Here is a 17,746-nt window from a genome sequence, read left to right as displayed (position 1 = left end):
AACATTAAATTAAATACAATAACAGCTGATTGCTCTTTCTTGATACTCAAAATCAGCTGCATTACTCTGCCTTATTTATTTTTAAACCATTTCTAAATTGCCTACATTAAAAAAAAACTCTTTTAAGTGGTATACACTATGCATAATATAAAACAAAACAAAAGTGCAATTTAAAACAATATTTGACATCTATAAAAACGAGTAAAACAGATTTGGGGGATTCAGGCACATAGATTGGGGTCCAATCTTACGGCTCAGGGATAAATTGCTCAAAAAGATGAGCCTTTAGAAGATGATTGCTGTTTCACACATGGCAGAGGGAGGGACAGTGGACAACAGCAGAAAATTCCTGGTTTGGAGTCATTGACCTATGATATTCTGTGGGATGTGATGCCATGATTCGAAATGATCTTACAGGCCTATAGAGAGGCTGGCGTTCTTTTAGTTCTGATAGTAGGGCCAGTCTTCTAAAATCCAAATCAGTAAAGTGTTTCTATAACGCTTACTGTTAGATAATCCTTTAATCCTTTGGATGTCATCAACATGGCAAAAAGGCACAATTCAGGACAACCCCCCCCCCCCTGGTGAAGTCTCTGAGCATATCCCCCCCTCAATTCATTGTACCCTTAGGTGAGATGTAGTAAGGGTGGTTACCTCCCCCTACCCCCAATACTATTGAAGGAGGAATCTGGAAGAACAATGCTTTCTCTCATGACTTTATGTGCTTTTCAAAGCTCAGGTGGGCAGTCTGAGCTGTTGAACAGAAAGCAGTTGAAGGAAAGGGGAGCGATCTTGGGGGATGGGGAAGGGAAAAATGGGAGGGGAGAAAGTAAGGGGCTTCAGAGTCAGACGAGAGTGAGTGAAAGGAGAAGGCCCACCATCGACCATCAAGGTACGGGTCACATCTGTCTCCAGTGACCAAATCATAGAAATAATGGCTCTTGTGCAGGGGTCAGCAAACTTTTTCAGCAGGGGGCCAGTCCACTGCCCCTCAGACCTTGTGGGGTGCCGGACTATATTTCGAAAAATAATATGAACGAATTCCTATGCCCCACAAATAACCCAGAGATGCATTTTAAATAAAAGGACACATTCTACTCATGTAAAAACATGCTGATTCCTGGACTGTCCGTAGGCTGAATTTAGAAGGCGATTGGGCCGCATTCGGCCCTGGGGCCTTAGTTTGGGGTCCCTGCTTTTGTGCTTTCTCAGCAAAGATCCCCGTGCAAAAACAGGGATCTAAGGCACAGATCCTTATGGACCTTGATTTTGTTTGTTTGTTAAAGAGATCCCTGCAAAACCACCATCAAATCATAGGCCACCTGGATGTGCTCTATGATTTGTTGGTGGCTTTACTGACATCCTATGAAGATCTGTAAGGATCCATGCCTAGAAAAATGTGGGTTTTTTTACTGCACGGTCTACCAATGTGAATATTAATTGGATAGCTTTTTTAAAAAGCTGTGAAATTGTGCAAATTAAAGAGAATCAGTTTAAATCCTACTGGATCCATATTTGAGGCAGTGTCTAAACGTGCACACTCAGATGGTTTCTGCCTGAGGGAGAAGTGACGGGGGATTTCCATAACATCCTCTCAAAATTCCAAATGTGCTGATGGACCCAAATAGGTTGGTGACCCCTGCAGTTTATCCTATAGCTATATAAATATAATTATTTATGGGGTTTTTTTAAATCATGTGAACTGCCTTGGGGACCACTCCTATTCAGTTTGCATAACCGGAATATTTAAATTGTACTCTGCACAGTCTATGCTGGATTTGTTATTGAAAGCATCACTCAAAGTCTCTCTACATTTTCTCTCTCTTGCGGCTGTGAATGGCTCAATGGAAATGTCTTATGGCAGTTCTATATTTAAGAAAGTCTTTTAGATCATAGATGTGTGCTCACTTCTTTATAAACGACAGCATTTTCCCGTAAAATAAAAAGAAGGAAACAACCAATTCACAATAAACAGCAATCTAAATTCAACAGAGTAAAAACAGTGCTTTATGGCTCAGTGAATACTTAAGTATGTGATATTCTTCCTGTTTATGTCTACAGGAAAACAAATATGCAACTATGTAAATGCCTGATTTTTAAAGTATGGCCAAAAAAAGAAGCTTTTTAGATACCAAAGTGTAAGGATTTCATCCCCTTTATAGCAGGGATGGGGAACCTATGTTTTTATGGTGTTGGACCGTCCATAGCCCGAGATAGCACAATCAATGTTCAGGGATTATGAGAGTTGTTGTCAGGAGGGGTATAGGCTCCCCACCCCTTCTTTATCTTTTCCTTGAATTATAACTGATCTGTGGAGCACAATACTATACCGGTTGAAAACTTCATATAGCAGTGCACATGCTGAGAAGGGGAGACATCCTGCCAGGACTGAGAATCTGCCTCTTCTCTGGGGCCTTGCTAATACTTCACGGATTGCATGGCTCCTTCCCCGCCGTCTGTCTCACCATGTTACCTTTTCATTTCCGCAGCGATTGAGCTGCTGGGCGAGCATAGTGTTACATCACGGTTAGCTCTGGCACTGCATGTGCTGGAACAGGGGCACTGTATGGTTAGCCTGAGTTGTCAAACAGTAGGAATATATTATCTAAAGTTCATGGCAATTTATGTTAGTATCAGCTTGCAGCCATTAGAACTCTAAATGTGTTTGAAAGATTGTGAGACTGTATTCTTTAGAGGTTCCAAGAAAACAGTATGTGAGTTTGAAATTGAATGACTGACTAAAGACACCCCGCAGACAAATAATGCATTATGTTGATAGAAACTTGGGTATTTCAACTTTAAACCAACCTGGTTTACTAACCTAGTGGTTCTAAGGTATTAAAAACTGTTAGGTCAATCCCACCTCCTTGGAGCTTCTGAATATTTGCCTGCCATCAGGGAGGCCAGGCTAGGGGGGGAATGACCATCAGTTCTTGAAGTAATTCTCAATGGCCTGAAATAATTGTTGTAGCAACCCCATTGCTACCTTCCCTAAAGGGTAAAGGGACTCCTAACCGCTAGGTCCAGTCGCGGACGACTCTGGGGTTGCAGCGTTCATCTCGCTTTACTGGCCGAGGGAGCTGGCGTACAGCTTCCGGGTCATGTGGCCAGCATGACTAAGCTGCTTCTAGCGAACCAGAGCAGCACACGGAAACGCCGTTTACCTTCCCGCCAGAGCGGTACCTGTTTATCTACTTGCACTTTGATGTGCTTTCAAACTGCTAGGTTGGCAGGAGCAGGGACTGAGCAGCGGCAGCTCACCCCATGGCAGGGATTCGAACCGCCGACCTTCTGATCGGCAAGCCCTAGACTCTGTGGTTTAGACCACAGCGCCACCCATGTCCCTACCTTCCCTGGACCTACTTAAAAAAGGCTTGTGTGCCTCGACAGAAGGCAAAAGTGAGGCTAGGAACCTACTGCCATCCATTCCTGGTGGTTAAAATGTCATGTTCAAGTAGATGCTATCACCAGATCAACATGAAACTGAAAAGTAAAAGGAGGGTCCTGCAAGTATCTGTCCCCGACACTTGTCAACATTTTTATGAAAGCAGATAAACTGATGTTTGCTTCATTAAATATATTAATATCATGCTAATAATCAGGCTACATTGGACCAGGAGATGGTACAAGGTTGGTATCTGGAAAAGTCTTCATAGATACAGATTTCAATTTTGGAGGAAGTATTATCCATATGAAAAGGGAATAAATACACAAGTTTAAATGGGAAAATGATCAGAACCAAGAGAAAATTAATTCACATAAGATGGAAGTACTGTAGGCTGATGGTCCATCTGCATTGGGATAAGATGTGCAGCCCATTTCTGAATGGGGCTACCCTTCAATTGAAAGGTCAGGCTTATAGTGTATGGGTGCCGTTTCATTTGTTGCTACTTTTTGGAAGATCAGCAGATGGTAGTGACTACCTTTTAACATTCTATGCCCTTCCTAGAGAAGTCGGACGTGTCATGCTGTAGTCATATCAGTTGGTACAACATGAGACTCTTAATCTCAGGGTTGTGGGTTCTAGCCCCACGTTGGGCAAATGCAGGGGGTTGGACTAGATGACCCTTGTGGTCCCTTCCAACTCTACAAGTCTATGAGTTTGTGATTCTATCTCCAGGCTCAACCACTGCAACACACTGTAATGAAGCATATGGGCACTGGTACCATGCTACTGACATAATTAATTGGGGCATATCAGTACAATCGTTTTCAGTTTACTTGGGTCACCTGTTTTTCTCGAGTATCAATTTAAAGTGCTGGTTTTAATCTTAATATTGGAGGCCTTGTTCCAGGTGAGCAGCAGGGCATTTTCAGTTATGGTACCAACTTTGTGGAATACCCTCCTCAGAAAGGCCTACACCTACAGTATATGGTCACTAAACTGTTTCAGACATTCAGACAAATCCCAACTCTTTCAGAAAACCTCTGAGTTGAATTTTAAACTGTTTGATTGTTGTTGTTGTTTCAGTTCTGTTGGGTTGTTTGCTTGGATTATCATATATTGTTATTTGTGCTATTTTTTTAATTGCTGCTGTAGCTCTTGCTTTTCCTGTATATATTGTTTCCCTGTTGATTTATGTCTTTCATTGTTCCAGTGATTCTATAGTGTTAGCCGTTTTGGGTTGCCTTTTGACAAGATAAGGCAGGATATAATTTTTTGAAAAAAAAATAGTAAAGTGGCTAGGCTATTCAGAAGGACATGGAGATTTTAATGAAACACAAATTTATCACACGTCTTCAACGACTTGCTGTTGTATTAGGATAATTGTAGCCTAACAAAAAAATCGAAAACAATAATACAGATGTGCTTGCTTCTTTGGCAATAGGTCACGGTTTTTAATATACGGTAATTTTTAAAATTACTGAAAATGCAAGACATGTTGGAAGATGCTTGGAACACATTCTAAAGAAGAAAGTGTTATGGCAATGTGATTATGGGAGTTGAATAAGGAGGTAGGAGAACACATAATATTTGCTGCTGATGTTGAGATCAGAGGTGATGTGAAAGAGATACAAGCAAGGATACAATTCCTAACTTTTCAGGAACAAATTTTCTGGCAAACTGCAGAATTGGCTTCACTAGATATTTTGAAATGGAACTGGTTAAGAAACCACCTGAAATTATTTGGTAGCAGATCCTACCTCCTTTCTAGTACATTTAGTTTTTTCCTGCCCATTTTTTATTAAGTGCAGTTTATTGTTAAGTCCAAATCCAGACAAACCGTGGATAAGCTTAAGTATGATTTCGGGAAATGAGTCAGGCTTGAAAACCACAATTTTATGTTGCCTTGTTTCCTTAAACCAGGGATGAGAAACTTCCTTACCTTGACAGTTTTGTTGATCTCTAATTATCATCAGCGGTCATGGCCAGTGACCATGGGAGTTGTAGTACAACACTATCTGGAGGATCACAAGCTTTCTCATCCCTGCCTTATACCAGAGTTAACCAAAGTTGATTTAAAATGGAAGGGAAAGTCTCAGGTTTTCTCTTAGGGGCTGTGCCAGGGGAGATGCTAAATGTACAAAGGCACTTTGTACGAAGTCTTTAATATATTAAACTAAAGACCTATCTTCTATGCATCTGCACCTGGTACAAATATAGACCAGCTTGTTTTACATTCACTTTGGAATGCAAAAGAGTTACCAGTACTTTAAAATTCCTATGAAAGTGACGAGGCTGATTGCATAAGGCACAGCATGGTTAAGGTTTTCATGAGCTATCTAGCCTTGTTCACAAAAGTGTGCCTCCATCCTGCCTGCCTATGTTCCCCAGCTGTGCTTTCCAGAGCAGGGAATGGTGATGGTTATGCGATATTCTCACGGAGAATGTGGAGAATGTTCATTATGAAATATCTTACAATATATTATGAGGGTGCATCATTTATGAGCCACTTTTCACATCTGAACCTTTATCAGTAGAGATTAGTATACTAACATGTTACTTCTGGTAGAAAACAGACAGATTTATTGTAGTCACACACAGCAAAAATCCGCCCACAGGAATATGTGCATGAGTATGCAACATGCGTTAAAGGCCACATAGAGATTTCATTGAACATCTATTACTCATCCAAAATGAAATTCTTTTTTGATTGTGACTAATCTGTACTGCAGATGACAAGCGGAATTGAGGGAGATGCTAAATGTCCAAAAATGAAAAGAGTGCTTTATTTTATTTATTGCTGGTGATAAAACATGGGTTTGGGGCATAAAGAAAAATTACTGACTTAAAAAAAACTCCAACACCTCACTGAGTGGCCCTTTTGCACAACCTCCCAGTTGCACACTTTTCTCTAATACTGTACAGTAGGTCCACAACTTATGTGGGGGTTACGTTCTTTTACCTAATGCCAAAATTGTGTACAATCAAAACCCATTGGGTTCAATGTTGGATGGGACTCCCAAAGTCATTTCCCCTGGAACCCTGCTCTCTTTTTAAAAAAATTGTCGCATGTGCAAAAGCTTGTTGTTGTTTATTCGTTTAGTCATGTATAACACTTCGTGACCCCATGGACCAGAGCACGCCAGGTACTCCTGTCTTCCACTGCCTCCCGCAATTTGGCCAGACTCATGTTGGTAGCTTCGAGAACACTGTCCAACCATCTCATCCTCTGTCATCCTCTTCTCCTTCTGCCCTCAATCTTTTCCAACATCAGGGTATTTTCCAGGGAGTCTTCTCTTCTCATGAGGTGGCTAAAGTATTGGAGCCTCAGCTTCAGGATCTGTCCTTCCAGTGAGCACTCAGGGCTGATTTCCTTCAGAAAAGCTAAATGCAAAAGCTAAATGCACACAAATTGCAGGCTTACTGTACTAATAATTCAGACTTCCCTAACCTTCTGCCCTCCAGGTGTTTTGAACTACCATCATCCCCCAGGAAGTACAGCTGGTCCAATACATTTGGTGAGCACCAGGTTGGGTTGGGCTGTTATAATGTATTGGCTTACAAATCATGGTTATCTCTTTTTCTCAATGGTAATTTAGATATAATTTAAAATGATGTAAGCATATCATGGGCTCCTGCTGTGCAGAATATATATCTATTACACTTTTAACACATTCTTCCTCCAAATAGTGGTTATATATGCTCCCTAGTCAGTTGGTCATCATCCATGCAGCTTTCAGGATATGCTTAGTCTCATCCCTAGAAAAGTGTTGGCTTCCTTCAGACCATTTATTGGAAACAAGCAATTTGACATTTTTCCAGGATTAAAAATTGATAATGTGTTTCATGAACTCATGTTGTATATGAAGAGCAGAAGTAGTCAATAGCGTTTAAAAGAGAGTATCACTTAGAAGGTCAATATGCAGAACACTTAATTTGTGTGTTTCAGGATTGTGTCTCTAAGTAAGCAGAACTGCTATTTTTCTTGGAATGCTTCTGGCAGGAATACCTGGGCCAGCTTCTTCTGATGTGTGATTCCTTAATGAGTCCTACTGTGACTTATGGATTATTCAGCTGACACTGTTGCCTCACTGTAGGGTGCTGTGCATCTAAAGGTTTTTAATTCACCATAACAGAAATAATATGTAGTTTTAAAAAAGCTAACCTTTAAAATCCAGCAGTTTAAAGAAAATTGTTGTTCTGTTTGAGAAACAAAAGGTCTTGAGTTCCTATGTTTGTGTTGCAGCTATAATATAAGTTACTTTTAAATGTACTTTTCTTGTTTAAATGTATAACTGCATTCTGTAATATTTTTTAACAATTGCCTTGAAAGACTTCCAGAGGATATACAACCAAGGAATATCTGCAGTTCACACCAATATCTCAAAACATTTAAAATTAAAAAGCGGCTTCTATGTCTTAAAGCATTTTTGTTTTGTTTTGTTCCTAAGGACAGCTTAGTATGGCTGTCATTCAGCTTTGATTAAATTCTAAGTATTTTCCATACCATCTGGTCCATTGCTGTGATGTGAATAATGCATCTGATTTAACACAGGTTCTTAACAAAAGCAGTTTAGGAATATCCTAAACTGCCTCCATTATATCCTCATTGTGCTGTCTGGCAGAGTTTTTCAAGGTAGTGTGGAGCCTTTTATAGTTTGGCCCCAAGACTTACAAAGCCTTAATAGCTCAGGACCTCAAGGACTGTATTTACCCATATGAACCAACCCTGACCCTGCAATAATCACCTGAGGCCCTTCCTCATGTGCCTCCTATGGGAGAGTTCCAGGGTGTGGTGAACAGGCCTTTTCTGTGATGGCTCCCCGTTTGTGGAATGCTCTCCCCAGGAAGACTCACCTGGTGCCTTTATTGCATATCTTTAGGAGTCAGGCAAAACCATTTCTCTATAACCAAGCCTTTGGCCGTTTAAACATTCTAAGGCCTTTTAAATGTGTTTTTGTTTTATTATGTATTATGTACCCTTGTATTTTTATGTTGTGAGCTGCCCTGTAATCTTCGGACGAAGGGTATTATGCAAATTTAATAAACAGTAGAAATAATAAATATCCCTTGGCTCATTTTAATGAGGATTAACAATAGGGAAAGGTTATGCCAAACCTGGGTAGAGTGGAGCATAGCCATTTAGGTACAAGAGGGGGGAGGCGTAAGAGGAAGCACATTTATACTCACGTCTGGTTTCACTCTCTCTGTTCTGAGTAGCTTTATATTTTCACTGTGCTTTAGAGAATGGGATATAAATGGAGGTTCTTGATGATACAATACCAACCGATGCGATTTATTGTCTGAAAGGATTTTAATAAGAGTCTTTCATGATGTTACATTGAAAGTTCCTAGAATCCCAGTAGGAGTAGCTTACCTGGTCTGAATTATATAGCACACGTGACAGTCTTTATCCTGCCCTGCTATTCACATAACTTCATAGGGGAGATCAGAGAATTCTTTATTTCCCCTCCCACTCCCAGAGCTTAAGAAGCAAATAGGTTGGCAATGCAAGCTTGTCATATTTAATGCTGGTCCCTTTCTGAAGTATTTTGTGTGTTGGCTTGTGCACAATAGTTTCTGGATAACATTTCTTTACATCTGAAATATTCACTGAAGATTCTATACTGAGCTGCAATAGCTAGCTTTCTTGAGCAGTGTTTCATTCCTTGCAATTTGAAAAACAAGATAACATTGTATACCAATTGGTAGCAGGGGTAGAAAGAATGTATTCCTCCCTCCACCAAATAAGGAAACACCCTAGAGCAGGATTGGGAAATTCATGACGCTCTTGATCAGAGTTTCCCAAACTTGGGTCTCCAGTTGGTTTAGCATCATCTCTAACCCCTGGTCCTTCTAGCTAGGGATGATGGGAGTTGTAATCCAAAAACAGTTGGAGACCCAAGTTTGGGAAACCCTGCTCTAGATATGTTGAACTCCAACTCTATCCTGTCCCAGACATCTGGGATGATGGGAATTGCAGCCCAGCAACATCTGGAGGACCAGATGTTCCCCCATCACTGTTCTAGAGACCTCTAACATCCAGAGCACACATTCTCTCATAGTAATTTGAGCATGGCAAGCACACAGTTGGGGGCACAGGTGTTCTTATAACATTAAACTGCTTCTCAAGCCCTGCCTGCTACAAATGTAATTGCTGCTTAAAGTATTTATATGACAACTAAACATTTAAAAAGTTTTTAATGGGTTTGCAGATTATTTCTTTTTTTGCATGTATGTTACTGTATGCAGCTCCTCTCCTGTTGAAATCCATCAAAAACTCCTGTTGCTCTTTCTAGATGTTCAATAATAAGATCATGAGGGTCTGAATCTAGCTTTTGGGGAGATTGTTTACTATTTAGTTGTTGCCAATTAAAGAGTTGGGGATTTTTTGCAGGCTGTCAAGATGGTTTAGGGCTTATCTGAGATAAAAAGATGACCAAATTATAAGGTGAAAAAATATGCTATCTGGTACAGTGGCTAATTTTATAGTGGCTACATAATTACAGTATATATGGGGAATAGTTTATTGAAGTAGGACTTGGTGCATGCTATTGTACATGGAAGTGAAGGCAATTTGTTTGAAAAGGATTTTAGTAGAGAGTAAAATCCTCCACAACCTAAGTCTCAAAGTAATTCAAGGCTTGATCCTTGAGTGAGAGAAGATTATCTGCAAATACTAAAGAGTCTGTGATGGATTAATCTGGGACATAAACTAACTAACTTGTTGCCTGGAGCCCCTGTAAAATGTATTTGTTTATATATAGCACTTGTACACCATGCTATAAGTTCTCTGAGAGACTTAAAATCATAGCTGCCAAGTTATCCCTTTTTTAAAGGGATTTTCCCTTATGCTGAATAGGCTTCCTCGCGAGAAAAGGGAAAACTTGGCAGCTATGCTTAAAATAAGTAAAAAAAAACCCAATAATTTAATACAAAGTAAGACATAAAATCAATGCACATACAACAAAAACAAAACTCATGGCACCTCCTAAAGTCAAAACAAATATTTTTTTAAAAAGAAACTCAGACTACATAAATTGTTTAAAAGACCTGATTGAACCAGGTGCCAAAACCCCATAAAGATGGCATCGGTCGAGAATTCCTTTGAAGATTGTTCCATAACTGGGGTGCTACGACCAAAAAGGCCTTCTCTGTGATAGCTTACCCACCTGGAGTACGTCAAACTATTCTATTTTGTTTTTGAAAGTTGTAACCACACACGGGGTGTCCTTGTGCTTATTTGAATGATTGGTCTTTGGAAAATTATATTTTCTTTGCTTCCTTAAAAATGATATAAAGGTAGAGAAGGTTGAGAAATTTGCCTCTGCCATAAAAAAATGTCTTTATAGAGTAATTCAAATTCTTTTCATGCCTCCCTCCCTCTCTGTGTGTGTGTGTGTTGGTTTGAGGAGGGTATTCTACCACCTTGGCCCTCCCAGCCTCACATCTGTGGATCGATGCCAGTGTTGCCTCTCTCTCCTCTTGCCTGCGGAATGTGGGAGTGGATAGGACTGCCGGCCATGTGATTGCCACTGGAGGCAGTCACTGGGAAAACGCCAAATGGGACATTCCAACAATATGTTTGATTTGGCCCTGCTGCTTTCAAGTAACGACATCAGACTCAGTCAAGGCCCAGTCATTGCGTCAGCTTCAGGTTGGTGCAGCAGTCTGCCCCTCACCTTCTGCCTCATCACCATACACAACAGGCCTGTGGATGTGTTGGTGGCTCCATTCAGCCTCACTGCGAGGGGATCAGGGTTTCCCCACTCAAGTTCAGGAAAGGGCATTGTTATAATATTTTTGTTTTCTGTGGAGAAAGGCTTATAAGTCAGGTACTCTTAGTTAAGGGTGAGGGAAAGATGCTTAATGGCAGAGCACGCCGGAGTGTCGATGGAGATGTAGAGTAAGCACTGGAAAGGCAAAAGCCCTTATTTTTATCTGATGCTTCTAGAATTATTTGCCCAGTTCATTGTGTGCATATTCATCGGTGCACCCATTGCTGGACTTCCCATTCCTTGCTGCAGTGTGACCTTAAGTGTTTTCCTGTACAGCCCAATTCATATGCAAAGGTTTTTTTAAAAAAATTTAAGAATATTGAATGGAAGAATTGAAGCAGAGGTCTGCAAAAGCATATAAATAATACACCAACAAAAGAACAGTGTGAAGCAGCAAGACAAAACTGATAGTTTTGTAGACAAAGGTAACTTTAGAAATGTCCTATATTTATATCACTTAAGGATGTTGCTGATTATAAGCTACCATCTGGCTTGTTTCACACGGAGTACAAGAATAAAAGAGATGTCATGTCCAGAGTTTTATTGCTATGAAGGAGCATTTGTGAGAGATTGGGATGCTATTCCTGTGCCAAACCATTTTTGGGGGGAGGGGGAAAACGGTGTCCTTTGCAGATCAAACGCAATATACTGTATATCGTCTACGGATATGCATACAATTTTTGAAAACCAGAGAATTTTCAATTGCCCGCTCATAGACTGATCAGGACTGTTACACAAAATATTGCTCCCCGGGTGTTCTGAGAACATATGCCATGGGATGTTCTCAACATCTCCCTAATAAAATATTTTTTAAAATAGTGTTCACCCTTCTTTAAAAAACGAATATGAAGAAACCAGCTGTTCTGAACATGGTTTTAATATCTTCCGGTGAATATTGTGTATCTATCTAAGCAGATAGATAGATAGATAGATAGATAGATAGATAGATAGATAGATAGATAGATAGATAGATATGATTTCTGAATGCATTTTTATTTATTTTTTGGTAATAACATCATATTTATTTATTCTTTAATGAGCGTTTCTGAAGCCCGTATTGACAGTTTGATCTCTAAATAGTGCTTCACTGGCACAGTCCCCATTGGGGTTGCTTATGTGTGACCTTGGGTAAGTTCCTTAATCTCTTTCTGCCCTAATTCCCCTTATCTGTAAAATGTAGATCATTTGTGCTTTGAAATCCATTAGAAGCAATGTGAGATGGGGGTGCTTTTTTTTTTTTTTAATCTGCTTGTTAAATGCAACCAGGCGGCTTGTGTAACCAGTCTTTTGAACTGAGAGATCACACTGCAGCCGTACAAATACAAGAAGCTGTTTTATATTGATTCAAACCACTCATCCATCTAGTTAAGTGCTGTTTGTGGCTTTACAGGATATTGGGTTAAGGTCCTTCGTGGAGTCTACCTGAGATACTGGTTTTAGTGGAAATGCAAAAGATTGAACCTAGAACCTTCTGCTGCATGCAAAAAATATGCCCTGTTGGTGAGGTTCAGAGAGTGACAACATGACAACAGTTCTCATGACAACATGGGAACAGTGATCTCCTGCTTGTGGAATGCTCTCATCAAGGAGGCAACTTGATGCCATCTTTATCTAGTTTTAGGTCTGTCTCCCCTTCCGCCCCCTTTGCATGCTTTTGGTCTTCGGGTGCTAGATGAAAATGTTCACTTCGACCAGGCCTTTGAATCCGGTCGTCTTTTAAAGTTTGGGAAAGGGGATTATTGGTTTGTTCTTGTTCTTGTTTTTACTATGTATTTTGTGGTTTTTATATTGCAGTTTTATGTTCTGAACCACCCCGAGATCTATGGATTTAACAATTTAATAAACAGCAGCAGCAGCAGCAGCAACAACAATTAATAATAGTCAATACTTTCCCCTTCAGATTGCTACTGAGTGGAAAAAGAAGCAACAACTATGCCTGTCAACAATTGCAAAGGCTCCCAACTAAGTCCCATGACTTAAAGCTGCTACCGGTAATTGCTATATTTGGGAGAAGTTATATTTTGTAACGGTCACAGTTCATTTGCTGCCATCTTGTTTAAGTTGTGAACAGAAAGATGCAACTTGAGGCAGACCTACACAGTGAAGCTTTGCTGGAAAATGAGAGCTGCGTCCAGAGTGAGGCTTGAAGCTGTTCGCCAGGAAACAGCTCTCCCCACCCCTAGGAATATGGTGCCCTTTTCCATTCAATTAACGGTGTCACGCAGTCTGTAACTAGCCTGCCAAGACTCCCAGCAAGTCTATAGATCACTCGCAGGGAGGAATGGTGGGTTGTTGTTTTTTTTGCATAAGATACATCTGCAGGTTTTTATAGTTTTGTCATTCCCATCCATAGATTGCCACATGTTCTTTCTTTTCAGAAATAGCTTTGTAATTTGTTCTCATGAGTCACTTCAGTGCAGGAATATTTAGCGCTGAGGGATATCTGTATAAAAGAATAATTGACTTCCTCTTGGTGGATAGAAATAGCAGGTATGTGGTATGATGAATGGTAGCTATTTGCCACTGATTTTTTTTTGGGGGGGGTATTGCTTTATCTCTGTGATAGGCATTTTTTAAAAAGAGCTTCATCTTCGTTCCTGTCCTTCATGAAACCTGAAAGTTGGCATATGGGAGTCTACAATAACTCAATGCTATTTCAGCCATTTCCTTTACTTTGACAATTAAGTTACTCCTGCATCCTGAATTTAAAGATCCATGCCTCATGAAATTGCCAAGACACAGATATAGACACTATGAAGTTTTGCATAAAATATGCTCTGAAGCTCAACTTAAAAAAAACTAAGATCATGGCCACTGGTCCCATCACCTCCTGGCAAAAAGAAGGGGAAGAAATGAAGGCAGTGAGAGATTTTACTTTCTTGGGTTCCATGATCACTGCACAAGATAACAGCAGTCACAAAATTAAAAGACGCCTGCTTCTTGAGAGAAAAGCAATGGCAAACCTAGACAGCATCTTAAAAAGCAGGGGCATCACCTTGCCGACAAAGTTCTGTATAGTTAAAGCTATGGTTCTCCCAGTAGTGATGTATGGAAGTGAGAGCTGGACCATAAAGAAGGCTGATCACTGAATAATTTTTGCTTTTGAATTATGGTGCTGGAGGAGACTATTGAGAGTCCCATGGACTGCAAGAAGATCAAACCTATCCATTCTGAAGGAAATCAGCCCTGAGTGCTCACTGGAAGGACAGATCCTGAAGCTGAGGCTCCAATACTTTGGCCCACCTCCTGAGAAGAGAAGACCCCCTGGAAAAGACCCTGATGTTGGGAAAGATTGAGGGCACTAGGAGAAGGGGATGGCAGAGGACGAGATGGTTGGACAGTGTTCTTGAACCTACCAACATGAGTCTGACCAAACTGTGGGAAGCAGTGGAAGACAGGTGCGCCTGGCGTGCTCTGATCCATGCGGTCACGAAGAGTCGGACACGACTATCATATCTGTCGTATTTGGAACTGGGACAGAAATAGAAAACCTGAGAGTACCATGGTTTGATAAATAAGACAAAAAGTTGGTTGAGGAGACAGAGAGAAAACTAAGGGAACTTGAGTTGGCCAGGACTGGTAAGAAAAGTCATTGCAGCAAAGAGGGGGAGAGGAAACAGTAAACAGGCTTTACTTCCTCTCAGGAGAAGAGGGGGTGTGACCTAACTGGGCCTACTGTAGCACTTAAAACTCTGTGGTCCTTAATCCTTTCATATACTAACAAGCAAACATGATTTGTTATAAAAAAAATTCCTTCCAGTAGCACCTTAGAGAACAACTACGTTTGTCATTGGTATGAGCTTTCATGGGCATGCACACTTCTTCAGATAGCTTTCGTGCATGCCCACGAAAGCTCATATCAATGACAAACTTAGTTGGTCTCTAAGGTGCTACTGGAAGGAATTTTTTTCATTTTGTTTCGACTACATCAGACCAACACGGCTACCTACCTATGATTTGTTATGTTTTACTGTTGAAATCTCCCACAACGACATCCTATTTCCTCATGTGACGTTCAGTTAATTACACGGGCAGCACCCACAGCAGTGTACAATGAACCATCAGCTTGTTCTCAGCAAATTGCTTCTAGTCTTAGCATATTTGCTGCTGTCATTGGTGGGCAAACTGATGTAGGGAAGTGCCCTAAATAAACATTGGGAGGTGGGTGGGAGAAAAGCAACAAATCCTCCTAAAATAGATGCTATTTCATAATTTATCCTTATTGGCACAAATTGCTTTGTCTGTCATCATATCTGTAGCTACTAATAGGATTTGGTAACCAGAACATCTACATGCTCCTTCTGCAATTTATTAAATGGAGGCAGTGGAAGACAGGAGTGCCTGGTGTGCTCTGGTCCATGGGGTCACGAAGAGTCGGACACGACTAAACGACTAAACAACAACAACAAATGGCACTCCAGTTACTCTATACTCAACACCAGGCATCCCCAAACTTCGGCTCTCCAGATGTTTTGGACTACAATTCCCATCATCCCTGACCATTGGTCCTGTTAGCTAGGGATCATGGGAGTTGTAGGCCAAAACATCTGGAGGGCCGCAGTTTGGGGATGCCTGCTCAACACCCTCCACTGTAACTTGCATGTCAGAATGAGGAAAGGACATTCTGGAAATCGAAGGTGGTTTTTCTTATTTCTGTGTGATAATTGTAGAGATGTAAAATTTCCGAAAATTTTGAAGCTCGGAAAAAAAACCTGTTTTCCGGGTTTTTTTAGGGGGGAAACGAAAATTTTTGGAAAAATTGAAAAAAATGCTACATTCGCACTTCTTTTTTCTTTTCTTATGTTTCTTTAGAAACATAAAATATAACTATGGACAATTTTAATGGGCATAAAATTATCACAACTAGCATATTAAAAATATAGTGTATCCAAACAGGAACTGAAATTTAACTTGTCATTCATCACTGTTTGCTATGCAATATGCTTACTCCATCTCCCATGTTTTGCCCATGAGACCTTATGTATTTCCTCACACTGATGTGTGTGGTCTGTTAACCACTTTAGCTACTATTATATGCTTAAATTAGTTTATTTCACTTTTTAAAGACTGTTTTACAGCATTTAATGTTTAAAATATTTTCATTTCTTTTTTTCTTTCATAACACTTTTCTGATTGCCACAACAGCACATATACTTTCAGGCCCTTTTTGTTGCTCTTTATTTTCTTCCAGGGCTTTGAGGCCTATTGAAGAGTAACAGAAGCAATGCATAGCTACAGGGGTCAGCAACCTATTTCAGCCATGGGCCGGTCCACCGTCCCTCAGACCATGTGGTGGGCCAGACTTTTTTTTGGGGGGGGGAATATGAACAAATTCCTATGCCCCACAAATAACCCAGAGATGCATTTTAAATAAAAGCACACATTCTACCCATGTAAAAACACCAGGCAGGCCCCACAAATAACCCAGAGATGCATTTTACATAAAAGGACACAATCTAATCATGTAAAAACACGCTGATTCCTGGAGCATCCGCAGGCCGGATCGAGAAGGCGATTGGGCCGCATCCGGCCCCCGGGCCTTAGGTTGCCTACCCATGACATACCACATGCATGCAAAAACAAAACTGAAACCTTTTTCTTTTCTGGTGACAACAGCACCTCCTAAAGGAAGAAATGTATCTTGTTCTTGCATTGGAGAGTTCAGTTTGTAACCTAGGACTTGCTTGTCCTCACAGAAATTAGAATAGAATCGTAGAATCATAGAGTTGGAAGAGACCACAAGGGCCATCCAGTCCAACCCCCTGCCAAGCAGGAAACACCACCAAAGCATTCCTGACAGATGGCCATCAAGCCTCCGCTTAAAGACCTCCAGAGAAGGAGACTCCACCACACTCCTTGGCAGGAAATTTCACTGTCGAACAGCTCTTACTGTCAAGAAGTTCTTCCTAATGTTTAGGTGGAATCTTCTTTCTTGTAGCTTGAATCCATTGCTCCGTGTCCGCTTCTCTGGAGCAGCAGAAAACAACCTCTCTCCCTCCTCTATATGGCATCCTTTAATATATTTGAACATGGCTATCATATCACCCCTTAACCTTCTCTTCTCCAGGCTAATCTGATACCATACATATTTTTTTGAAATGATTTATAAAATATTTGAACCCCTTATCTTAAAATATTTTATTCATCATGATAAAATAAAACATCCCATAATCTATTTTTTATTTTTCCAATTTTTTGGGGAAAAAAACAAAAAAAGGCTTCAGGGGAAAAACGGTCCCCCCCCCCAATTTTTCTGGTTTTTTTCCAGGCCTTCACATCTCTAGATAATTGTGCAGTGTCCTGAAATGGTGCCTATTAATATGCATGCACTCATTGAGACTTACAGTCTTGGGGGCATGTCTGGGTATAGCAGGAAAAAGTAATGGTTTAAAAGCTGTGGAGAGGAAGCTCCAAATGTTTCATACCCAGCTTGATAGAAATTGCCAGTGCACCATGTTGGAATTTGCAATTCTTATTATTATAACCAGCAACTTTCCATTTACACATTCAGGTCCAAATGCATCAATGCTGCATTTCCCCTCCATTCCAAAGCTAGTTTCAGCAAACCATTCTTCCTTCCTTC

This window comes from Zootoca vivipara, chromosome 7, assembly GCF_965207765.1.
Source record: "Zootoca vivipara chromosome 7, rZooViv2.hap1.1, whole genome shotgun sequence".
NCBI lineage: Eukaryota > Metazoa > Chordata > Lepidosauria > Squamata > Lacertidae > Zootoca > Zootoca vivipara.
The sequence above is the reverse complement of the archived record's forward strand: the minus strand, read 5'-3'. Positions refer to the sequence as shown.